Source organism: Neopsephotus bourkii, unplaced genomic scaffold (assembly GCF_033783945.1).
Source record: "Neopsephotus bourkii isolate Nb327-2 ecotype Australia unplaced genomic scaffold, CSIRO-AGI_Nbou_v1 NB_1433, whole genome shotgun sequence".
Classification (NCBI taxonomy): domain Eukaryota; kingdom Metazoa; phylum Chordata; class Aves; order Psittaciformes; family Psittacidae; genus Neopsephotus; species Neopsephotus bourkii.
The window spans coordinates 6,424,402-6,450,812 of record NW_026901910.1 but is presented as its reverse complement, the minus strand read 5'-3'; the positions used below and the strand labels follow the sequence as shown (position 1 = coordinate 6,450,812).

Sequence of the window (26,411 nt, the reverse complement as noted above, 5' to 3'; positions counted from 1 at the left end):
CAATCTGATAAACACATTCCACTGGGAATTCCTGTGCTTTCCATAGCTCTTCCAGCCAGGATTTAGCTGGTTTGCCAACAACCTGAGGGCAAGTCAGAAGAAGATAAACTACAATAACTACACTATTCCCAACTTTTATGCCTCTCCTCCAACATCAGGTCCTAAACATCTATAGAAGGTGTTTAGAAGCAAGGAAGGGGAATTAGAATAAATTATCCCCTCAAATACTAAATCTCTCCCCATGACTCATTAGACATATGACTCTGTTAACAAGGAAACAGAAGTTCCTTAAACTTGGAATTATTTTATCATCTATTTTCCAATTTAAAAATATAGGTATCTGCTTTGAGCTAGGAGCTGGTAACTCAGACAACTCTTTGCCATATAAATACTGGGATATTGGACCACACCAGTTCTGTCAGTGGCTGCAGGGATTGCTGTCCACAGGAAGATGTACTGTGTAACTAAGTGTTCTATTGGTCACCCTTACCCACAAGCACCACTGCATACATCCCATAGGTTCCTCTCCCTACCAGGTTTCCTGAAGCTCCCATGAGTCAAATCCAAGCACAAGTAGTAGCTCTCACTGGGAATCACACAGGAGAGATACGGATGGTATCAGATGCACTGCTTTCACCCCCGCTGCTGCATGCAGCACGGCTTGCTGACAGGTAATGGACTTGATCTAAATCACTCTTCCCCTCACCTCTTCAGATACACTCAGTTGTCATTGTGCAAGGAAATGAATCTTATCAGACTGGAAAACCCCAGAATATCTCGATCGAATCAGCTCCTTGGCTTCCATTTAACCTCCTCTCCTCCTCCAAGAGTTAGAACTTGAGCAATGCTCCACCAGGGCCATCCCCACATAAATGCATGCAAACATAAAGACAGAGGCTGGCCAGTCACAGAGAGCTTTCTGCTCATTAACACTGACATGCAGTTACAAGCCAACATGCTTACAGCAAGCAGTACCTCTCCTCTACACTTACCAGGGATGCACCTTCTTGCAGCTCAGAGGACCTCCTGTCTTCTGGTACTCACAAGCAACCTCTGAACTAAAGTCTTCCACAGGCACTTCCTGACATCCTCACTTCTCTTAGGAATTTTTGGTGGCACTGATGTATACCCAAACTGTTCCAAGCATTCCTTCCACAGACGAGTGCCACAGGGCAGCAGGGGCACAGAGTTCTCTGAATAGGCACCAAAGGTTCAAGAGCTACAGAAAGAGCTCTTTTTAACACAAGAGCTACATATCTGCTTAGCACAGACCGGAGCAGCCACCTTAGTCATAGTACTGATACCCACCTGGAAAGGCTCACAGGAGAAGAGCCAGGACATCCACACAAAGTCAAGTAGGGCCCATAGCCTGTAGCATCAGCGACTTCTGCAATAGCCCAGGAGCTTGTCAGATGTACAAGATTAATATCTACAGGGGTGCCAACGATCCCAGTGAATCAATACGGGTTCTGACAGACCCCTGCATGCTGAATTAAGCAGAGCTGCCAAGTGGGTTGTAAGCACACCATGTTTAATGATCAGATGAGCTTCCACTCCTAAAGAGATTACTCCTTTCAGCAAGGGTGTTTGTGCTGCAGAAGATGGATAATCCTGCACCATCAGCCCGCGCACACGTGGAAAGCCAAGAAGCATTGCTCAGTAATGGGAATTCTATAGACACAGCCAAGCAGCTCAAGCAAACAGGTTTGACCTCCTGAGTTTAATCAACAGTGGGGACTTGCTCAAAGCCTTCAGCAAAGCATAGGCCTCCATCACCTGCACGTGCTCCACTACCATCACAGCCCCTGATTCCTGTGTGGTTCAGCCATTAGAGAGGATAACAGTAGCCGGTGCATCATCCAGGAAACAGGTTGTGGTGACAATCCCCTACAGTTATAACACCTTTAAGCACAGGATACTTTTGATCCTGCAGTCTGTTACCATCCTATTTGAACCAAAACCCAGCATTTGCCTGAACTTCTGTAATAGACACAAAGAGATGTACTCTAGGTTACCCTGCTCTTGCAGGGGGGGTTGGACTAGATAATCTTTTGAGGTTCCTTCCAACCCTTGGGATTCTATGATTCTGTGACTGACAGATTCCAAGCCACGCATAGGAACCACACACAGCTGATAATGCACCTCAAAACCACCACACAATCCTGGTGACAATGGTCCCACTGAAATGTCTGTGATCAGGGCACTTTTGCTTCACAGATTCCAACGCTCCCAAGTGCTCCCAGATTATTTGACACAACAGAGAAGGGAGACCAAATCCACAGAACACGCTGTCCAAGAGCAATGCCAAGTGTTTTCAGTTAAAGCAGTAAAACCTCTCAATTCAAACTGCACCCCAAAGCTTAACACCAAACAGAGTTGGCCTAGGAGAAAGCAAAGCATTGGGACAGGTGGAACATTTTCTCCCATTCTTTCTGCTGCTGTCTGAACCTCAATTTAGTGTCAGTATTGCTTTCTCACTCATCTTCTCCCTTTCCTTAAGTGTGTTTAATCTGCTGTAAAATTGTTTTCATGGCTGCAGTGAATGTTATTGTAACTGGTTTACAATGTGCATTATCTGCACTGTGTAAAGGCTTTTGCCTTCTGTATGCTAATCAGTGTCTTCCTGCTGTCATTCAAGGTGCATGCCCTCACACAGCTCTACTAAGTTACAGTTCACCTCACTGAAGGGCACAAATGCCATTTCCTACACAAGTTAATAAATCACTTTGGATCCAGTCCTACAGAACATAGGTGTTCAGGTGGCTTTGCTCTGACCTGTAGCTGCTGAGCCATAGGAAACGAGGGCTTGAACAGAGATGGTCATCAATCACCAAAGCACAGGACTAAATGTGCCCATTCTGTGGAGAGAAAATCATCCTGGGTTAGGACAAGAAGAAAAGCCATCCTCTGAACCCTCCTTAGCTTGTAACATATCAAAAAGACTTCAGTGATTCAAGACTAAGCAAATCAAGGCAAGAAGGTGGAACACCATTTCCCCAAGATCCCTGAACGAGTCACTATGGATAAAGGAGTTCAGTTGCCAGTCCCACACCAAGGCCTCATTTCTAAGCTCTTGCCTCAAATATGACTGGGTCATATATGCAAGTCAACGTGGCAGAAGATAATTTGACACCACTTTTTATCACTGTATGTAGACAGCCAGACTGTGAAAACAAGAACTCAAACCCAAGGTCTCCAAACTGGGAATACTGGTCACCAGCCAAAGGGACAAGCAGCCAACTTGTCCAGACCTTTACTTCTCCTTAGCAGACCATTAGTGCTCTTTAGAGTACACATACCCCACAGGGAGTCTTCTTGTTGGAGAAGCAAGCAACTCATCCACAAGATCCCTTCTGAGGTGCCAACTGGGCCTCCTGCCACCAGCTGGCTGATTAGGACATCAGCTGCCTGATTGCAGCAGCTCCCCAGGTACCCCTTCCTGGCAAGGGCCTCAGCTCTGTAACTCCTCATCTGCCACATCTACAGCTTCGCGGCCAGGGCTGATCACCAAAGGAGCCGCTGAAAGATGAATTCTTGGACTGCAACACTGCACAGAGAAGGTGGGACAGCTTCAAAAGCAAGCTTATAGAAAGGCCGACGTGTTCATCCCCTGTAAAAGGCGTTGCTTTGTTCTTCAGGTATTTATGCACAACAACTCCTTTACCAAGGTGTCTTTAGGATCCTACTCCGTTTTCCACTTGCCAATTTCCCACAGCATGGGAGACTGCTCAGAGAAGCCTATTCCTCAAGCTGTCAATGCAAGGTTACATGATTAACCAAGAAAATCTATAGAAAAAGGAGGAGAAAAGCCTACAGACCCAATCCTCAGTTCATCACACCACTCCTGCTGTCATGCAAAGCAATACTGCCACGGCAGCCACGATACCTTTAGCTCAGGGGCCAGGACAGCTGAAAGGAGGCACTTGTCTCCACTTTGTTAGCTGGGTAATTGGTCCTGCTGTGCAGGGTCACTTGTAAGAAGGATGACAGCGGGTACAGCCTGTCTGCTTCGGCAGCAGGGGCACCCTGGAACAGATCTCCTGGATTTATTAAGCACTGGAGAGGTTAGTGAGCTGTGAAGAGCCGATTCCCCACCACTGCAGTCTGCTGACTAGAAACTTCCTCCTGTGCTTCATCAACTTTCTATTATCTTCCTGTGGGGTCTGGAGGGAGGGAAGGAAGCTTCAGGGATTTAAGATGCTGCAGGAACCTTCCAAATCACTCACCCTCTGGCAGCAACCTTTGTGAGAACAAGTCAGCTGGAGCTGGCTCGTATGTTGAGCTCTTCAAGGCAGCACACGAGGCAGACCAAGGCTTGGCACGAGTTATGTCACTTGTTCCTCAGTCTGCCTACAAACACTTAAGCCAGTACAGCATCGTTTCCAATGCTCCTCGTTTCCACACTCAACTGTTTTCGCACCTTGAGGTGGAGAAGGCAAACCTCAGCGTTGACACAAACTATAGATACCCTCATGTGAAGAGAAGGGATGAGCTCAGAAGTGTGTATCCATATAACAAGCTGTTTGTCAGCCTGCATGCTCTGCACAAGAGGCTGTGTCCTGCAGAACACAGGCACACAGGAGGTACAAGATAACTCCAAAGACTGTAGAGTTTTCCTCCTGGTCTTACAAAGCTCCCTTCCCCAAAGCTTAGAACTATCTGAGCAAGTATTTTACTGACACTTTGCCCTCACAGTTTGTAACGAAGCAGAGGGAATCAGAAGTGTCCCCTTTGAGAAATCTGTGCTCTATGAAGGTTAGAAGAGGGAGGTTTTGATATCATCAGGAACCTTTATGGTTTCTTCTTTACTAAGGTAAATCCTGAAATCTCTACAAAGCTTTGAGCAGGAGAACTCCTGAGGTCCCTTCCACCCTGAATTACCCCACTACAAACCAAAGCCAATGAAGCTGGGTGTTAAAACACCACATTCCCAGAAGCATCTGAGCCCAAGATGAATAAAGGAAATGAACTGCAGAGAGCAAGCAACAGTCAGGAGTGGCCAGAAAGTAAATACCTTCCCATCAAAGCTGCTGCAGCAACAGCTCTTTGGAGCCCGGCTGTGTTCGCAGCGCTATCTGTTGACCTCTCAAGCAGACACATCAAATCAGGATGGGAAAATGCTTCTTCCCCATGGCACAGCTTCCTTTTCCCCAGCTCGCAGACCCTTTAAAAAGCTCCTGCTAGTCACTCTGGACAAGATAAGAGTAGCCAGAAGGCAATGTGTTATCTCTAGCAAGACTGCAGCAAGAGCTTCGCTGCTGTGCTTCATGGAGCAGGATTCATGCTTCAGACCAAAACCCGCTCCAGTGCTCCCTATGGGGAGCATGCTTCAAGCCGCAGGACTGAGAGTCCCAGCTTCCTCCTCTAAGGAATTCCTTTTGCCCCCAGAGCACAGAGGCTGCAGCTCACCTCCACTGCCAACTGCTGGCAAAGAGTCAAGGCAGGGAAATGCTTTTAGCATTTGCTGTACCTGCACAAAACCGGAGTACCTGCAGGGATTAACAGCAGCCCTGTGAAGCACAAGGGGTGGTCTGAAGAGACCTCCTAGCTCTGCTTTCAGTGAGGCACGTGGGGTTCTGGGGTAGGGGTACTGAATGATCCCCTTCCCCACAATAATGGGTAGAGCCGTATCAATGATGGGATACAAGAAACCATTTCAAACACAAAAGCAGCAGTAGAAATAAAGCGTGTTTGAACATTTCATATTGATGTATTAATGTCTGAGGATTTCTGGCTTCCACTGCACCTTGGTTTGCAGTCAGCCTCTAAGGGTGACATCCCAATAAAACAACAATTGTGAGGTGTGCTATAAATACCCCCTCATTTCTCCTTCAGCATGCACATTATCCATAATGACTGGGCCTTTTGCAAACCTTCAAATTCTGTTTTACAGGCCTTCATTTTGGTGTAATATCCTCATAAACCACAACAGCAGTGCAGCAGAGAGACCTAAATTAAAAATTAATGGGCCCTGCCAGTGTTAAGCTTTCTCAGAGCCAGTAAAAGGCAGAAGGACATTCCTCCCTCCAAGTACAAGTCCCCTTGTACACTGCCACCAAGCATACCCTTCCCTGCCCCAGGCTGAACAGCCAGCTCTGCTCCAGCCCTGTCACTTCAGCAGTGATTGGTGGCACAGGATGGGCAGCAGAAGGGCACTTACAAAGAACCCTGTAAGGGAAGAACCCAGTGAAGCAAGCCCCAGTTTGCTACTGTGCATAAGATCCAGGAGCCACCCCTGAGCTCCTGCAATCTCCTTCATTTCTATCTAACCCTGGTTCTCCCCATTCTTAGCAACAGAACTCAGTGCTCAAACAGGCACAGCTTTCTCTTCGCTACCTTTTAAAAAGCATTCCAACCTCTTGCAACTTCCACTCCAAAGCCACTCAGCAGCATCCACTCCACCAAAAGCATCCAGCCCAGTCTGATTATATAGTGTAATCAGCAGAAGCCCCTTCAAGCAATATTCCCACCTTGCACCATGGCATCAATGGGGAAAACATCCCACCATACACTCTTCATACGTTACAGCACAGCCACTTCTTACTTCTGTTGTCAGATTCATCTCACACCAGCAGCTCTGCTCCTGTTCAGCACTGGACCATGCATGTGCAGCCTGAGACTGGAACCCTCTGGAGCTCTTCAAAGGGAAGGAAACTTTATCCTGATCCAGCTGCCCTCAGGCACTTCCACTGGACACGAGGCACAGGGCAGCAGGAATTACCTGGGGAAATGCCACAGTCTTCCATGCAGTACCAAGACAGGCTGTCTTCATTCTCTCCTTGCTCCCTTGTGTCTCAACGGGCTCTGCAGCCTCCCAGGGTGTTGTGGGAGCTCTCATGGGGGGGGTATGTGTGAATTAAACAACCTGTGCTTCCTGACCCAGCAGCTTTGCACCCTCCCATCCCAGGAACCCAAACGGTAACACAGCATTAAACCAGTGGATGCTCCAGGGAGGAAGTGGTGCCCCTTCCTTGCTGGAAGTATGTAATGATGGGTCAGTGAGCACCTGACTACCCACAGTCACTAAATGAAGCTCAAGAACTCCGAACCATGCACTCTCCCTAAGCTTGCTGTAGTCTGAAGGGAAAAAGCTGTCTTTTCACTTTCTTCCCCTTTACTCCAGTTAAAATTGATGCTTGCAATGAGTATAATTTATCCTACTGGATGCTACACTTCAGTATACAATTCTATCCATACAGAAGAGATGGCATCAAGCAGCCTGTGAAGAGCAAGAAGTCTTGGTGGTGACTGTTGTGGAACCTCTGGATATGTTTCTCCATGCATTTCCATGCAGAGCCAGCCCCATCAGGAATGCTGCTGCAGTCTGGAAGTCCACAAAAGCACAGGTATTAGTTTGTACCGAGAGCATCGTGTGTTCATCCTGCCCAAGCACTGCTGACCATCTGCCTGCTCCATGCTCAAGCTCCCGTTCAGCAGCTGCAGGAGCACAAGTTCATTTCATTTAGGACCATCTCCAAGTGTTTCAGACCCACCACCTACACTGCCCCTTCACGCCATGCAACCTACTCCAGCAGAGGAAAGCTAACAGACCAAAAGCAGTCTATTGGATCAAAGGGGAAAGATTTGTTGCATACCAATGCAAAACCCTTATGGGGCAGCATTTGTGACAATGACAAAAGAAGGCTTTGGGTACCCAGATAAGCATTTAACTCTTTTAAGGCACCAGAGAAACTACTGATCAACTTTCAACTGATGTCCTGTGACGTGCCTCACCTTCAGGACATGAAGCAATGCCTTAAGCCCTCATCCATTGGGAGAACTTTCTCAGCACATCGAGCCTCCAATGAGTGCTACAGACATTAAAACTTCCCTTAGGAAGAAAATCTGCCCCCCCCCCCCACCTGTGGCCCCAAGATTTGAGCAGGCTCCATCAAGAGCAGCGGCACTGCTTAGCATTGCTAACATGGCTATTACAGTCCAACAGCATGGAAAAAGCAGTCACCAAGGCAACTGCTGGAGAGACCTGCTGGTGCACAGCTTCAGAAGCATGTGAACGTAGCAATTACTCCAAGGCATCCACAGCTTGTGCCCTTTGGAAAACCTGCTGGAGAGCCGGCAGTTTCCATAGGAACACTGTGGAAGAGCTCAGAGGGGAGCTTCCTCTCCACTGTTTCACTTCCGAGGGCGAGCAGAGGCTCAGCAATACAATGGGTTGTAGTTTCCATTTACTGCATGCAGCAGCTGGACCATGAGCAATGAGGCCAGAGGAGCAAGAGAATACCAGAGGTTCACCTTAGGGGTAAGTAACGGAGCCCCTCACCTATAGTGACCTACTTTGCTACTATCTGCTTGCTTGGTGACAGCTACCCCCTTTAGAGACATCATTCCTTGACCAGCTCAAGAAGAAATACATGTCTAGAGGGAGCTCCATGTTCTTAGAGCGACTGCATTGCACAGAGTTTAGGCTACAAGCCTATATAAAAGCACTGAACCTTTGGGTACAAGCCCATATAAAAGCACAACTGTGTTGGAAGCTCTCCGAGCACTTCCAACTAGATCACCACAAAAGCTTATGAAGCAGTTAGAATGCTGCTTGCAGCATCAAGCATTCCTCGAAGCCTAGCTATATCCACATGATACACCCCAGGGAGTTAAGCACACATCACCTCCATTTGGCAGCTATGGACCAGAAACAGACCCACCTTCAGGTGACAGAACTAAGAGGCTTGTCCAGCAAAGGGACTCATTTGCCTGAGAACTGTTTCTTTATGTGGTCTAAATAAAAGCCAGCCCCTTCTGCTGCAGGGACCCACCTGCTCTAGCCATTCACTGCAAAAACCATGCAGGAACTTGTGCTTAGATCAGTGTGGGAGGAGTTGTGCATCATTTGAGGAGTGAAGATGAGACCTGCCATAGCATCAGACCTGCAGCTCCTAAACAAGCCTTTCCCCATGCAGAGCCCTCCTGCAGGGTACTACATGAGGCCAATTTGTTCTTACATAGCAGGTTAGTCCTCACACTCGCTTCAGACCTTCTCCTCCCCAGAGATCTAGAAGTGTAATGTCCCTTTGGTTCCTCAGCTATAAACAGACATATTCCTAAGTCACCTTTGGCTAATGTTTTATGATGCTTGGATGAAGATCAGCACAATAAAGTGCTCAGGTTAATTCCTTTTCATGCCTCTGCACCACTGCCAGTATTGAGCAATGATTCCTCCTCCATAGAACAAGAGAAGTCACAGGAACTGCTACAGACGATCTTCAATCATTTCACCTCCACAACGTTGGCCATTTCTGTTGTTCTGATCTCAAACAGCAGCATTACTACCAGCAACACTGGAAGACTGAAGAGGAGATCATTCAATCTGCCTGGAAACACTGTTATCCCAGCAGGAACTCCATGACAAGGGCTATCCTCTGGCATGCAAAGCAGGAACACCAACCTGTCCTGAGCCGCTTTTCACCATCATCCCTGTGAGAATCCTTCAGGAAGTTGAATGCATAGTTTGTGCTTATTCTTGCATCTGACATGGAACAAATCCTTCAAGGTCCAAAGAGCACATCAGGCAGCTCTGCTGGAAAACTCAAACCATGATGCTGAGAGAGCAGGAGCCCTTGTCCTCTCTAGTGACAGAAACACTTCAGCAGAGCATACAGAACCGAGGGCTGGGATGACTCTGCCTTCTTCCTGGGATGCTGCTGTCCTGCTCACTGGACCATTCAGTGCTGAGCAGAAGGAAAGACAGGTTTGTGTGCATAAGAATGAAGGTGCAGCATCTGTAGGTTTTGAGTTTGGTCTAGAAGCTACTCGTGACCCAGCTATCAAGGACACTGGCATTCCCTGTTCTTACACCATTGGGGCAGGAAGTGTTTCAGCATGTAGTAGGCAACATTGGTTATTTCCTGCAAAACTACTGCCCACAACCTAGGGACATGCAAGGCCCTAAAGAGGAGCTTTGGCTCAAGCCAGGTCTGCTCCAGCACAGCAGAGAAGGAACATTCAGCACCCATGCAAGTACTGACCCACTCGAGTTGCACACCAGCCACATTTGCCACTATTTCTGAGCCTCATCGTACACATCACACCTGTATATTCCATACTCCTGGAGCACAGGGGTCCAACTTACTACTGGCCTTAACCATAAACCAGTTAAAACAAAGAATAGGCCATGCTAATGTCAATGTAACTGCTACCCAGATTCATCTCATGCAAATCCCTGGAAGAATTTAGCTCTCATGCAATCAGGTCCAAAGGGATCTAAATCCCAGCATATTACAGTTGCAGAGAAGAAGAATGAAAACAAGGAGCTGAAGAGGGAGAACCCAAGTAGAATAACAGCTCTTGCAAATGAGGGGATGTTTGTACAACCCCATTGGCACAGTACAGAGGGAAGGCAATGGGGATGCCCACTGGCCCTTGTAAAGCAATTGGCTTAAGTAGGCACTTGTCAGCTGGAGGAGATTGGATTTTAAACCCCCATTCCCTCAGGCACAAGCTCTGTGCCAGCCTGGCACCTGCAGCCTATGGCAGGGCTGGCTGCCACAGCAGCACAAGGTCTCCCAGCCAACTCCAGAGTATCCATAAATCCTGAAGAGAGGTACAGGCTCTCAGCTGGAGAGGTGCTCAGATGCAATAGTGCAGTTGTTTCAGCTGGAAGGCACCCAGCAGCATCATTCCTGCCCCATCTTCACATTTGCATCCCAATTCACACCAGTACAAAGCTGATGTGGGGACAGCACCGTTTTAGCCTAGACACATGGTAACCCAAGTTTAGAGACCTACCATTGCCTGGGTTGTTTCACTCATCTCAGCAGTGCCTGACAGAGCTTCCACATCCCCATCTCCTTTTCCCAAGGAGGTTGTTTGCTGCCCTTTGTAGGCAGCACTGGAGGCATTAGCATGTGGCACAGGATGCACCAGGACCAGCTCAGGTAGGGCCTCATCAGCATTCAGCTCCCAGGGATGAGAGGAGGGTTTTATTACAGCCTGCTGTGCTTTTGCTAGCAGCCCCAGGAGCAGAACAGTTACCCTGGGGTACCAGCTTACACCAGGCAGCAGATACAGCCAGGATCAAAGATGCCTTTCCTCCTCTCACCCCACAATGCTTTCTGAAAAGACAAGGAAGCTGCCCTCACTTATCTCCAGCTATTTATTCCTGACATGAAAAGGATGACAGGGATATAAACCTGTTAGGAGTGACATGGATGGCTGCGAGGAATGACAAATGCTTCACGTGTCTCTAAGCTGTTAGGGCATTTGCACGTGTGACTGCATCCCTGCCTACCTGCTGGGTACAGCCTCTGCAGAGCTGAGCCCCTTCACAGGCTGGGAGCCTGCTGCTTCCCCCCCTTGCAGTCAGGGGGGACAGCAACAGCATGAAGTGCTTTTGTGACAGCAGGCATTAGGAAGTGGCCTCTCACTCGAAGCAGCCGATCGCTGCAGTGGGAAGTAAGTCTCTTGGTTCAAGGGAGGGCTACAAGGAATCCCACGTAGAATCAGTGCAGACTCCTTCAGCTATCTCTTCCCAAAGAGTGAGGCTGCACCTGACCTCGACTGGGCTCTCCCAAGTGTTCTGAGGGCACCACAAACAGCTTGGGACCCTGCCCTCATGTCTGAAGTAAAGCCATCACTGGGCTGCCTATCACCTAGATGCTGGTGGATAGCTTTGACACTTCAGGCAATAGATGACAGTGATATGAATACTGCCAAGGGCCCAGTTGTGACCTCCCTTCAGTAACAGCCTCACTGCTGAACCTCATTATATTTGATCATCTTTACAGCTGAAACAAAACCTGCACAGACAAGCAGGCCTCAGATCAGGTCTGCCCCTGCTCAGCTGGGGTTTGAAGCCACTTGGGGATTCCTAGAGCATCTCTGAGTGTCTGCCTGGTTTCTCAGTTACTGCTTTGCCCCACAACTTGTAAATGAAAGGTTTAAATGCCTGTGGGCAAGCAGCCCGATTAAAACACATGGTGTTCTGGCATCATGATATACCCACATCCACCTCTGAATCAGCCACTTGCCAGGCCAGATGGCAATTCCTACCTCTGTGCTCACCCTAATTCACTGGATCACTACACCAACTTCCAGCTGATGACTGGGACAAGTCATAGCTCAAGATTATGCTGGTGCTGGCCCTATATGTTTTATAAACAAGGGGAATGCAGCTGTAAAAGCTGCAATCTTGTAAGGGTGGGAAAGTCACTTTACGCTCACAGAGCACATTCCCCTCACACACACAGATGTACAAACATCAGCTTTATGGCCATAGTGATACTTAGCTTTCCAGTAGCATCTCTTACCCAGAATCTCAGTCTGTTTTATGAATATGATGGAGCAGAGGCTCAGAGCCACTCAGCACCCCTCTGGGAGCATTCACAGGGGCTAACTTCAGCTAAGGAAGCCAAACTCTGCAGTCAGAGACTGAAGCTGAGGCAGGACTGGTGCAAGTCATTCCCTGTAGAAGCTTGTCTCCTTAGGGCCATTAGGAAAAAATCAGCGTGAGCAAATACCTACCTTTAGATTCCCAAATTTCAACTCCCCAAAGAGCTTCTCACACTGGCACTTCAACTCACCAGCTTCTTCTCCAGCCAAGTTTTTCCTCCATCCCATAGCCTGCAAGCCATGAAACCTTCCTGTGGCACTGTATGCTAAAACGAGGACTAAACAGGGAGCCCCACACAACTTTACCTTTGGGAAGGTTTAACTACCCAAGCTTCACACGTCTTTACCTAAACAAAAGCGTTCACAGAGCGTTTAGAACTCAAACAGGACACAAAGGGTCCCTAGAAAGGGTTTGCACCCCAGTACAGAAGAGGCAATGCTGCCACCCCAAGGACTATGCCACTAAGGAAGCCCCTCCAACTGAGGACAGCAGTGACTGAACTCATCTTTCAGGTGAAAGCTGGGTGAGGGCAGGTTCTGCAGGAGAAGATCCTGGTGGTTTACAGTTTCATGTGACCACAGGGAGCCTTGGAAACAGCCTGCATTTCCCATTGGAGTTACACACCTGGGCTTCCCTTCAGCAGGACTCCATGGTAGGGATTTGCAGAGCCAGAAGCAGCACCCAGTTCTCCAAAGGCTATAGAGGAATAGATCCCCCCTTATTCCAAGTCAAAGGAGAAATAAAAGCCAACCCATGTTCCTAACAACGATATTTAATGCCTTTATTCACCCTTTTCCCATATACCCTTCCCCACCTGAAACCCACTTTATAATTCACACAATACCAGCCTCTTAATTCTTATTCCTGGCAAGACCATTTCCCTCACTATCATGTAAATGAGCCTCCCCGGAGCTCTTAAGCATTATTATACATCATGGTAGTTGTATTACTCTCAGCACTACAAATGCAGTCCAGGACTCAATTACTATTCACAGATGAACAAAGTATACAGTGCATTTACTGAAGCTGTGGCTGCTTAAGGTGTAGAGCCTCCAGAGTTATGTGCATTTATTCATGAAGTGCCTTGAAGGAGAAAATGCAGGTCCCCACCTCTAATGTCCTTCAAAAGGCAATTAAAACCTGTCAGGAAGTGCCACACTTGCACACAACATTCATCTCAACAGTTCCATCCACAGCTGCTGTTCTGCAACATGAGCACGCTTTGACTATTACTTAAAGGGCTACAAAACCAAAATCTCGTTCCTAAAATCAAGCACCTAAATTCTGCTTCTTAAGGGGCTTCTGAAAGGTCAAGAAAGAAACTGAAGGTTCCCTCTGGAGTCTTATTTGGAGGCTTCTGTAGGTATTTCTCATGTTTTACTCGATTCCTATAGCTGAGCCTAAACCTAGGGACTGTTACCTATGTGCCAGTCATAATTACATATACTAATGGCAAGGAAATAGTTGTCATGACCTACAAAAGAGTTCAACCTCCCTAGCACTCAGGCTTGCAAGCTTCCTCACCACACCGGTCCTTGTCCCTGCAAGCACAAAGAACAAGGAGCACGGATTAAGACAAGGTTTCTACATCCCAGAAAAGGCTGCAAAGACGCAACAAGATCTCCATTTGTGACAAATCCCAAACTCCCCCTCTGCAAGAGAGCAGCCTAAAGGAAAAGGTCCTTCCACCAGCCATTGCAGCCTCTTCTACGGATCTCCACAAAGACCTTGACATCTTTGTTGCAGTTCCAGCAGAGGTAGCAGAAATCCCATGCAGCATGCCTCCCAAATTCCCTGCAGGACCAGGACTTCATTGAAGGCTCTGCACAAGTGACTAATCTGTATTCAAACTGGAAGCTGAAAAGCAAGGGCATAAGCTTGTCACCCACACAGAATACATTGTTAAGCCAAGCGTTTGGAAGTTTCCCAACTTATAACTTCTACGGACAATGGGGAGAGTCAAGGGAGTTAGAAATAAGAAGAGTCTCACTGGTTTTTTACTAGATTTACATGGAACACTCAGCTCAGTACTCATAAGAAGGAAGCAAGGATTGAGAGGGAAGAGTGACTCCACCAAACTCAGCCTCCCAAGTCCTAAGGAAAAGAGCTCTGTCACATTGCCCACACTGGAGCAGAGTAAGACTGCAAAAGGAGGGGCATGGATGGCAAGTTGCTTTTAAGTAAATACAAATAGGCCCAAGAACCAAAGCCGCAATGTACCATGGGCAAAACCTTCCACCTGTGGCTTGTCAGGAATGCTGTTCTTAGTCACTGCTCCTGATGCAGAGGGTTGACCAAGGTACAAGGGGGTTAGAGGAATTCACTTGCTTAAACAAAGGTATTGTCTGTACCTATCATGCCTACTAAGCAGAACAAAGGCACTGACTATTGATAAGGAAAAGCAGACACCTGGTTCTATTGACAAGGAAAAGCAGATGCCTGATTTTACTGATAAGCAGCTATTGATAAGGAAAAGCAGACCCCTGAATCTACTGTTAAGGGGGAGAAGCAGGTGGTTTATGGCTAAACCCTAAGGCCATACACGAGGACTAAAAGGTGAAAAGTTTAAGAAGAGGAAGACTCATTTACTTCATCTTGAGACCCCTGCCCATGACCAGAGGGGCACTGTGCAGGTGCAAAGGACCTTCTAGCTCATTATAATAGGAACCAGGGATAGGACATGAATATGTATAGGTGTATGGTGCAACCTTATAAATGTAGAGCTTTACAGGTTTAACAAGTTGTGGAGTCAATCCGTGCATCAGTCCAACCTCAACCCCTTCTGACAGGAAGCCGGGTAATTTCACTGTATTTCTGGGGAGCAGAACAGTCAGTGCACAGTTTACAGGTGATCTGGAAGCTGCAGGGTATCATTTCTGACCAACGGCCAAAGCAACCTCCCAGCCTGCGGTGAAGGCTGCGAAGGAGGGGGCACAAATCAGCACAGAGCTCACTTACTTGGCACAAAGTGCTCTCTCAGTTACACAAGAGCTTCATCTATCCAAGCCTGTTATTTTAGTGCACTTTGCAGTCCCTTTCAGATGACAGGACACCTTCCACTTGGAGTAGTTCCTACCTCATAAAAACCAGGCAGTATTTCACAGACTTCTGTACATTTGCCTATTTATGCACAAGCAACTCTTCTTTGAGATGAAATCTGATTTTCCTGGCTGGCTAGAACTGCACGTCAGTACTGGCTTTTTGTCCTACAAGCTGTATTGATTTTGCACCCTGATCTATGGCTGGCTTCAGCATATGGTAATTCAATCTAAAGTCCATTTTTGAGATGTCAGTCTCCCCTTCTCCAGCAGAGTAACTGCTTACACTGCATAACACTCTATCTGCACACAGGCTGGTTGCTCAGCACAAATACTTGTGGCGTAGGGGAGGATTAAGTTCCTGACAGGTATACAGGATTTATTTCAATGTATGTTTGCAAATCAGAACAAAAGAGTCTTTAAACTCATTTCAACAAATAAGCCTCAATTATGGCTCACATGAAGAAGGGGAAGAGTTACTGTCATGGCAAAACCTTTGATCTCAGTTCCAGGCCTATCTGTGTTAAGAGCACACACAGCAAGTCCACTTCAGCAGTTTCACACAGGGACTTAATAAACCTGGAACTTGAAGAACTAAAATCAAGCACCTCGCACCTTTTACTCCTCACCCTGCACACAGGTGGAAGCTAAAGCCAGAATTCAGCAGGCACATTGAGTGCAAGGCTCGAGTTCTGAGCAGAACTGTCTCTAATAACACTTGGAACATACCTTTGCACCAGCCATATCCTGGCATTTACCAGTATCTTTACTTTATACCTCAGCTAAGGTTAGTCACTCTTGAGCTTCCAATCCTTGAACAGTGCTCTCATGCTTACACTTAAACTGAATACACTGACTTTTGCCCAATACAACTAAACCAGAAACAGGGAGCATGTTTTCTCTCCTGAACAAGAAGAGCCTCCTGTCTTCTACTCTCCTGCCTGACTTTAAACTGTTCATTCTTAGCATCACTCCACAGCCACAGGACATATTTCTATGAGCCATTTGCCTGCCTACCTGCTTGCTCAGTTGATCCTGTCCAGTCTTCAAATAACCAGGACCTTCCTTTTTCACAAAGAGGAGCCCTACTTCCATCTAAAATAAAAAGACACATTAGAGAGCTCAGCAAGGCAGAGCAACACACACAAAGATGGCAAATATTGCTATCAAATCAATACATTTTTACTTCTAAAACACTCCCCTGTTTTGCAGATACTCTCCCTTTTGCTCTCCTCTATAGGGCAAGCCAGCTCAGCACAGCCCATCCCACCAGCTCAGGTGCTTAGAACTACTTCAGTAGAAGCTTTTACCCCCTCACATTACCCCAAATGCCTCAAGCAAGCAGTAAAACTCTTAAAAGTCAAACTAAGGCCTGCAAAACCCCCCCATGCACTAAAATAACGAGTTTCCAAAAGAGAAAAAGACAACTTCTTAACTGCACACACAGATCTGGTCCCTTCCGTAGCAGCTGCTGGTTAATGCTTTCCCTCATCACACAAAGGAGCTTAGTTGAATGCGGCTGCTGCTCAGAGCAATATCTAACAATTGCATATAAACTACATGAAGTGCTTGCTCTTTAAAGGGCAGTTACAGGTGAGGAGTCATCGAATTAGCAGCTAAATATGTGCCTATTGCTTTAAATGGTGCCTGCAAAGCTCTGCTTTCTTGAGTTGGAATGGGATGCTTTCAGTTAGAGACGCTAAAAAATCCAGGGAAGAGGCATTCCAGGGGTTTCTGAGGTGTCTGGGAATGTCTTCACTAACCAGTCACCGCAGGAGACTTCAACCATTCATTTAGAGCTGTTTCAGTCAAGCCGCTGTGTTGTTTGAGCAGTGCGGTGTAACTGGATGCCCTATACTGACTCTGAACCCATCCTGAACTGAGGCTGGAGCTCGCAGTGATCTACCAGGTTTGATGCTCAACGTTTGTAGATGACAGTTAAGTGGAAAGGAGCTCTTTCCTGCAAACAATGTGAGATGGAAAGGTGAGCTTGGTGTTCGATGATAACTGATCAGTTAGCTTTAAAAGCTTTGTCACCATATTCTCCCCTTGTTTCCACACTGACCTAAAAGTCACTTTCTCTCTGCTCTGGTAATGACAGCCCTTTCATTTTACCTTTTGAAGTGCTATTCACTCTACCGACTCCCCCAGAGGTGCTTGGCAGTTGTGTCATTATTTCTCCTAAGCCTGCTTTCATTTGGTTTGCTAGAGAGGGGGAAGGCATCCGGGCTCCTTTGTGCCTTTGTTCTGGCAATTACTCTTGTGCTCAGCTAATTTGGGATCCTTTGTGTTTCTGGGCTCCTCCCATCTGGCTGCTCCTAGTGGTCCTTTCAGGAATGTCACCAATGCATTCTCCATTAGAGTTTTAATCTCTTTCTTCTGATTCAGTTTCAATAGCAGCAGATGAAGTGGGTGAAGCCTCAGAAGGATGTGAAAGTTGGCAACTGAAAGTCCAAGGTAGCGGTGCTGTCCTCGGGAGGCCATTCACTGTGCAGGTTCCACCTCTTTAATGTCTGTTCACTAGTTGTGCTTCCCTCCCTTTGCTCTTCCTCTACCTTTCATATTATCTAGAACAGCGAGATGGCTCTTTCCTCTCTTCCCTCAGCACCATTTGTGCTTCCCAATCCCCTGACTACCCCCTCTGTGCAATCTGTCTTCCTTGGTGTCTCCTTTCTCGCTGCTGCCGCTCCTGCATACTCCATAACCTTTCTTTTATCTGCAAAGATCCTATGTCCCCCTTCTGTTTGACAACATGCAGCTTTACTGTTGGGTTTGCCTCTTGTAAAAAGCATGGCTGATTTTACTGCACTAAAATAGAACTGTTGGTACCATTCTGGCCTGGTTTGAGTAGATTGTAAACTTCCTATTGCTTTAAGACTGTCAGCTTAGCTTATTTTGTTAACTTCAAGTCTTGATTCTGTGTGAGTACAGCCCAATCTTTCTTATCACAAGAGTGTTTTCTACCTGATAGCAGACTTTTCTGTATCATGCCTGTTTTCACCTCTGCTGCAGTGGTTTTGTCTGTACAGGGAATGAACGACTTCAAAGAGATGGAATGAACTTCCTTTGTTGTGACAGTGCTGACAAGAGCAGCCGCTTCCTCAGCCTCCTTCCCTGAAGCTGTCACTTCCAGGTACACGGAATCCAAAGCTGTGTGTTACGCTGCATATTCAGAGTCCTGCCTAATTGCTTCATACTTCTCTCTGTTCCCTGCTGCTCTTCCTGCTGAGAAGCTCTTCCTGCAGGATCATTTTCAGATGCTGCTTATGAACAAGAACTGCCATCTCTGGGCATGACACAGGAGCAATTCTGCAACAGAGTCAGTGATAGATGTGTTTGTGCTGAATAACTCCTATTTTTCATTAGGATCTGGGACTCTGCAGGCTATGGAATGATTTCCAATGTTAGTGACTCAGAGGGATCACTGTATTTGTAGGCATTCGCTTTGGTCTTTCTTTTAAAATCACTGGCATAATTCAGTTGGGTGTTTTGCTCTGTAAAGCTTACTAGAGCCATCAATCATTCATGAATTGCCATGCATTTTGGACTGGATGGTAATAACTGTAGTTGGGGAAAAGCAAAATAAAGCACTGTCAGTTCATGTAATCCCCTATCACATCAGGGGCTACCTGAGAAGATGTTTTCTGTTGCTGCAAGTGGTGGCTGCCCGCTATCAAGGTGATACTGGTTGGATGTGCAGTTCTCCAGAGAATTCACTGCAGCTTTCATAGGACAAGTGTCACCCTGACTCTGGGGTAAATCATGTGTATCATCTCTTGTACTAAAGCAAGTTCTGACACTTGAGCAGGAGTGAGCAGGCACTGGTAGGCTCTAGCCTGACAGAAATGGCAAGGCCTCCAGCTTGATTTCACACATTCAAGCACTACAGTCCTAAACTCAGTTACATTTTAGAACTCAATAGTAGGATGTTGTGGGGTTTCTGCTGGATGTGTTGCTGCTGCTGGAGCACAGAGTGCATTTATGTCCATCATGGGGATTTTAGAATTCCTCTTTGGTTTTATTACCATTTGACGTTGGAGTACAGTAGTTCAGTAGTTTCCCAAGAATACACTGAGCATGGGCTCATCCAGTTAGGAATATTCCTCCATCATAAATGACAAGCAGCAAAGGCTTGGTCACAGCCTAGCTACCCAGGAGCACCATATACAAGAATATAGGAGTCTAAGCTCTTGATCTTTCTTCTTGTTCTGACTTAGAAATGCTTGAGCAAGGGGCAATAAAGTTAAGCATACGAAAGATACAACCACTTGATCATGAAACCAGTGGCTGTCGAATTCAGTGCTGCTGTGAAGAGATGCACTTGTCTTGAGTAACCCGTGTTAGATCAAATTTTGAAGAAGCAACAATCTGGCAAGATAAACATGTTGGAGGATGGGACAACACCAGAAGGCTGCTGGGCTCTTCAGCTTGCTAGAAGCTGCCTGATCAGGCAGTGATTCTTGTCACCATGATGGGTCTCAATGTACCTGAGTTCTGAGGGTGCAGCTGAGTGACAACCACATTTACGGGTCTACCACTTAGTTCCTTGCTCTCTAAGCCCTACATCTTGGTAGAGTGGTATTTACCATGTAGGTAATCACTCTAAGTGAGGGGAAAATGGGCTTTGTGAATTAGTAGTAATCATTACGGAAGATAGAAGGCACAAGATGTTTTCTTGGCAGCATTAGGATTTTTATCAACTTTTTGATTGGGTTAATTTGAAGTGACAGCTGCTTGGAGTTTTTAAATGGATTGGAATATAGGTCTATCAATCTGAAATCAAGCAATGTAAATGCATCTGCAGTAGTTACCTTAAAATATCCTGCTCCTGGGTAGTTGCAAAGTGGCAGTTAACAGAGGAACAGCAGCCCTCGGAGAGGCAGGAGATGGATCCAGGAAAGTGGGATGTTCTGGGAAGTGTAATCCATGGAGTTGTCCAGGTCTTAGCTGTCATATGCTGAGTCTGACTCTCCAGCCCTGAAATGAGTGGCAAGATAACAGAAGGGATTTCAGCCTCATCACAGAAAGGAGAGCTTGTGTATTGCCCTGTCTTTGAAACTTGGGAACTTACCTAGGATTCTTCTTAGCCTGGAAGAAGAATTATTCCCCAAATCTGGAAATATACACAACTATTACTTCCAAATGTCATTGCATCAGTACCTATTCCCAGCTCGAGGCTTGTCATCCTTTCTACAGACTACATAGGCTGCTATCTCACTGATGGAGGCAACTCCTTTATGGTCCTTCTAGCTATGCTGTGTGTACAAGTGACACTTGACACCTGCTAAGAGGAGAGGAGTCTGAAATTTGGGATAAGGCTGTTATCTGACATAGCACCACTGCCCTCTCAGCAGTGGAAGGGCAGGAGCCTCACCTCAGGAGCATCTTTGTCTCTGCAGAAGTAGCTCTTAATTAAATATAGGTCACAGCACAGTGACCACACTGGTGGTGGAGCTGCTTAGTTGTGGCTGTATCTTGGACAGGCAGTTTAACCTCTTCTCAACCCCCCAGAATGGCCTTAATGTGTTCTTAATCCAGCTGTGAGATTCTGCCTTGCTGAAAGCTGGAGGTTTGCCTTTCCAGGGTCAGAGCTCAAACTAGAGTATTGGTGTCCATAAGCCTGTGGATGAAAAGGAGCCAAACAGAAGGAGCTAAACAGAGCTTTGGGTCAGTATGCATCATTGCTCATCCTGCATGCACATGGAAGTTGGCCTGGCATGCTGAACTGTATAAAAAGATTATCCCCTAAACTAAACAGCCTGTTGCAATCGACTGCATGATTACAGATGCAGCTTTAGATGGGCTGGGAAACTTAAGAGCAAGCTGGAGAGCTGTAAGACAAATTCATCCATATAACCATTCATACCATGTAAGAAATCATATCCAAACTGAGCTCTGTAACACATAGGAGTCTATTTTTAAGCGTGACTTGGCATCTTGAAATGCTCTGGTGAATGAGCAAATGCTGATGGACTGCCATCAGTGTTGTATAGAAATAAGTGTAATTAGGGAGAAACAAATAAATAATAAAGAAGCCTAACTGCATTTAGCACTCCCTTTATTGTCAGCAGTAGGATGTATATTCCCTTAACAGATTTAGCAACTGCACTGGTAGGTGGTGATTTGTATTGCTGCCAACATCATTCACTTAGATGAGGACGATCTTGATAGGTGTTTGCAATTCTTCTCCAGAGGCAGCTTCTCCAACAATTATAAGATGATCCCGGTTGGATTAAATGAGTCAGTTGTGTGCAACAGCATTATGAGTGTCTTACCAGACCTCAGACAGCTCATTTCGTTTGTCCACTCTGCCCCACTGTGTGAAATGGCCACGTTGTTGTATATGTTTTCCCATGGTGTCTTATATCCGCCATGCAGAAAGCAATAGCTGCTTTCCCAGATGGAGACCTACCTACTTGTTGTGTGTTTAGGCTTGGGAACAACAGGAATCATCTGCCAGCAATGCTGCTTCCAAGTGCTGCTGACTGCTGAACTGGAACAGAGGAGGGGCCCTGAACTGGTAAGTGTTCTTAGGAAAGCTTGGGATTCAACCAACTGATGTCATTTTCTGTACAAGTCTGTTCTCTGCTGGCCTGAGACACGCAGGCAGTGTCTGTGCTCTGTTTCTGTTGCAGATCATGCAGTGGGAAAGATGCAGCTGCTTATGATGGGTGCCACTGAACAGTCTCTTGGCATCTGCCTTGCCATGCTTGCTCGATGAACTGATTTCTGGAGGAGAAAGGGGGTTCACACCAACTGTGCAGCCTTTTGTGTCCAGCTGTGGGCTGGGCTTTCCCTTAGCCATATGTTGGCCTTCGGCATCATGCTTTATGCTTCTGCATCATGCCTCATGGAGGAGAGCGGATGTGTGTCTTGTTGCTCATGAATAGCATTGCCAATGTCTCCTGCCTGCAGTGGATGTCCTCCCCAGTGACTTGAGCCACTTCCTCCTGAGAGATGAGTGTCATAACAGGGCTGATTCTGTTCTGTCTCCTGTTAATGTAACTGTAAACACCTCACATGTCTGCTGAAAGCTGAAGATACAACTGAGTTTAAAATACTTTATACTTCCAGACCACCAATGAAGTTCCTTAATGCATCGAGCCCTGTACTACCGAGACTCGGTTACAGGCACTTAGATACTCAGCAGTGTTGCAGCTTTAATGTGAATTCAGTGGTTTGAAGGCCAGGGTTAGCTTGAGTGTCCTGAAAACCAGTGTGGGACCTGAGGGAACCTGAGCCCTGCGGCTGACACTCCACTTGGAGTGTTTTCATCCTCAGTCATCCCAGTTACAACAGTGTAGTGTTTCTTCTGTGATGCTGTAATGAGACCTAAGCAGTCCCGTTGGATAATGGATGAGGGTAGAAAAGATCAGTCCAAAAGCTGAGCTAATGCAGCTCTCCTGCAATTACCATGGCCTCTTTGCAGTGATGGAACAACAAAGTCCTTGGTAATCACTGCAATAAGGTGAGAAGAGGTCTTCCTCTCTAATTGAGGCTGTCAAACCTGCACCTTGACTTTGTAACTTGAAAAGATGCTTGCAGCTTGCCATCTCCAAAGCTTTTTGAACCACATGCTCTCAAGCTTAATTTCTGTTGAAAGCAGGCTCTTCCTTGAAAAAGATCTTCTTTCACTTAATGTGCTGCTAAATCGTCTCAGAGCTGTTTCATCTATTTGTTAAGCCTCTTCATGCTCAAACCAGTTCATCACTATGATGGGGGAAAACCATGCTTTCACCTGTAATTGTCACTGGTGTAAAGAGACAGTGATGTCTGCTTTCACCCCTGCTGTTCCTCCAGCCAGATCTGGCTTCCAAGCTTTGTCAGATCTTAAGTGAGCTATGTGTATGCAGTAGGAGCTCTGTGAGAGGAAAAAGGCAGAATCTTATCTCAGAGCTGTTAAAGAGTGAACAGAGGCCAAGACCTAAGGTCATGCTGGGCAGACATCTCACAGCAAAGGTGAGCAGTGGGGCTCTGTTTGCAATTTCATCAAGCTCTTGGACTTCTCTCTTATTGAAAGCTCTGGAATATTGATTATGGTCACTAAATTCTGGGTACATGGGCACACTTGAAGGAAGAGGTGGAGTGAGAAGGCATGGGAGCTGGGAGCCGATTCTCTGCTGATCCAGCCTCCTCACAGTGCCTGTGGGCAACCTAGTTGGCTGCCTGGCAAGGAACTCAGCTGCAGTCCCCTGGCAGGTTACCAGGCCCTGCTTGGGGCTGTCAAATCCATCTGGATCTCTCCATATGCTGCTGGAACAGATGTGCTGGAACAGGGGGCCTGTTGAGTCAAGCCATTAAGCTTTTGTCAAGCCATTAAGCTTTTGTCAAACCAAGCTTAAGTCAAGCCATTAAGCTAACCAGACAGGGTCAGTGTATCCTGCAGGGCTGGAAATGCAAAGAGTAAGGAAACATGTAAAATGAGGCTCCTCTTGTTTGCTTTAGTTTTAACATGTCAAGACTCCTAAAGCAAAGTCACAGGATTTAAACAAAGTCACAAACAGAGATGTGTAAACACTTTTCAGTGCCGTTACATGATATCCTGCATGTGGTGGTGGTCTATGTGATAGGCATGGTGTATATTCCTGTGCCACCTGCTATATAACAACAAAGGGGGAATTCTTGGTGAAGCAGTGCTGTCATTAAGCACCTCCAAAAATTCAATGTTAGAGCACTTCTGGAGTAGGTGGGTTCTCAAGCTATTACTCACCCCACAAAGGGAAAACCCATGTTGCACTTCAAAACGTGTGCATCATCCAGGCTTGTGTAGCAGAACCTTTCCCAAAGGAACCAGGCAACTGCTTTTTCAGAAGTGGTTTGGGAATGGGGATGCTCATGAGGCCCTGTTTATCTGTGCGAGAGAAGTAAGTCTTGGTCTAGTCACCAGAAACTGCTTTGCTTCAGCCAAAGACTCATCTCTCCTACGTGAAGTGCACTATGATATTATAACTGATTCAACATCTAAGCATGTCGCTGTTGTGGTACTGAAAGTGTGGGGAACAGACAGAGTAAAGCAGGATTTTTGCTGTTCTCTGAGACATCAATCGTGTGTAACTGCTGCACTGGTCAGTGCACTGAGCAGTCTCCTGTGTGAGCCTGAGACTGCACTGAAGTCAAAAACTGTGAAGCTGAGCCTGTGATGGAGGCTGAAGAGGAGACTCCAGCAGCCTGAGGTGCTGCAGGGAGGCACAGAGATGTGAAAATGAGTGCCAGGAGCCTTGGCAATGCCCCCTGCCTGAGGAAGCTGTGCTGCGAGGCTAAAGACAGCACTCAGAAGTAGTCCAGTGTGATCAGCGAGAGCCTTGAACCTTCATCTTGATGGAGGAGCATAAAATGTGATAGACTCATTGAAAACAACACGTCCCATGTGCAGCAGAAGTAAGTGGTGACAGTACATGTCTATGTGTAAAGTGCCAACAGATTTCAGCAGTCAACAAGGAAACAGAGTGGTTATAATAAATCCGTAACCATGCCCACCTTGCTTCTCTTGTAGGAACAGCAGTGTTTGCATGTGCAACTGCAGGACATGGTTATTTCCAAGTTACTAAATGGGTAACTGGACATAAAACCACTGGTATATGTCCTGTGGATGCTTCTGTTCACAAACTGAATTTGGCCTCAGTTCCAGGTGGTTTATAACTTCATTGCTTTAGCCTTTACTAAGATGAGGATTCATTTTCCTTTGAAAAGCATTTTTTAGCTCTCCACATGTGCCATGTCCCCATCTCCTCTGAATAAACCCAAGCTCTTTGAAGGCAAGGAAGTCTCATTGTGCATCAATGCCCAAAGGACAAGGAGTTTTCCAATCCTGCAACAGAAAAGCTTTCTCATACTCTTGTTCTATTTCTACAGCATCGCTGTTCAATGTTAACCACAGCTGACATTAAACCAATACTTTGTGAAAGCTTTTTGCTTCCATTTTCTATTTAGTTCAATATGCAAACTGGTATCCACATCAAACATGCAGCCTGTAACATAGCTGGTGAATGTGATGTGGGACAAGGGCCAAGCTATTGGTGGTTTTATGTGCAAGGAGGTTAATGGCACCCCAGTATCAGAAGCTGCCTCATTTATTTCCCACTGGAAAAGCTCATTTACCCATCGTGTCCCTCCTCTATGAACCAAGATCGAGGGTGAACCATACTTTAAAGGCCACCTTTTATGTCTATTTTAGCAACTGGTTAGTGTTAGTGGGATGTATCTGGTTTTAGGATTAGGGTATCACATGCTGAGTACACTTACACATCACTGTGCACATCACCAGTGCTGTCCTGTGCTGGCTTTGCCCTGGCCAAACCTGCTTCTTCAGAAACATCTGTGTCTTTGCCCTGTGGAGGGAGGAAAAAGGCATTATGAGAAGAGACAGAATGCCTGCTCACCCAGAAGTCTCTGAGCACAGTTTGAGAGCTGTGGTCAGCCAAACTTGTAATAGACAGAGGCTGTCCTGAGAGACAAGTGGGGAAGAACTGAGGCAGTGCTTTGCAGAGCCCACTCAGGGTCATCTCAGGGTATTTAAGTTCTTCCCTGAGCAAAGAACTATGAAAATGCATAAAAGTATGTGAGGAACAGTTCTATATGTGAGGAAAAGCCTTGAGGGTGCCCTCTCCTCACTTACTAAGGGTGTGTAATTCAAGCAGTGTCTCTGAGGACATGACTAATGCTGAAGACACAGGTTTGGTCTTTATTTCTTAGCAGGCAGTAGATGTTAGAACGGAGGAAACATCCCACATGGACTCAAAGTGCAGCCACAGCCCTGATTTCAAGCCTTCTGATCACTGAGGTGGAGAGAAGCCCTCAAACACTGTCCATTTGCCTGTAGTCACAACAAGGGGAAGCACAACACACAGGGACCCACTTGGGAAATACAAACATGCCCCCGGGGCTCGAGTACACCAGGGCTCTACACTGGGGAAGTCAGCCCTTCTGTCTCACACATCACCCTTGTACCAATGTTTCAGAGCCTCCTAACGCTGTGGCATCAGTCCAGAGGTGTTTAATAGGATGCCCAACTGTGGCAAAGCCAGCAA

At 46.6% G+C, this 26,411-nt stretch overlaps 2 long non-coding RNA genes across 3 annotated transcripts; one reads left to right on the top strand and one right to left on the bottom strand.

The window, feature by feature from the left end:
- Positions 1 to 14,057: 14,057 nt before the first annotated feature.
- Positions 14,058 to 16,757, bottom strand: LOC133220278 (uncharacterized). Of its 2 annotated transcripts, none has more exons than XR_009727686.1 (4): positions 16,571 to 16,757; positions 16,402 to 16,479; positions 15,305 to 15,422; positions 14,058 to 14,140 (listed from the first exon to the last, which is right to left on the bottom strand). It is a non-coding gene; the product is annotated as an uncharacterized LOC133220278 (long non-coding RNA). The 2 variants fall into 2 exon arrangements; XR_009727685.1 differs by having other exon boundaries at positions 14,064 to 14,203.
- Positions 16,758 to 17,779: 1,022 nt separating this feature from the next.
- LOC133220277 (uncharacterized) lies at positions 17,780 to 23,152 on the top strand. Its single transcript, XR_009727684.1, has 3 exons — positions 17,780 to 17,879; positions 18,397 to 18,517; positions 22,020 to 23,152. It is a non-coding gene; the product is annotated as an uncharacterized LOC133220277 (long non-coding RNA).
- The last annotated feature ends 3,259 nt before the right edge of the window (positions 23,153 to 26,411 follow it).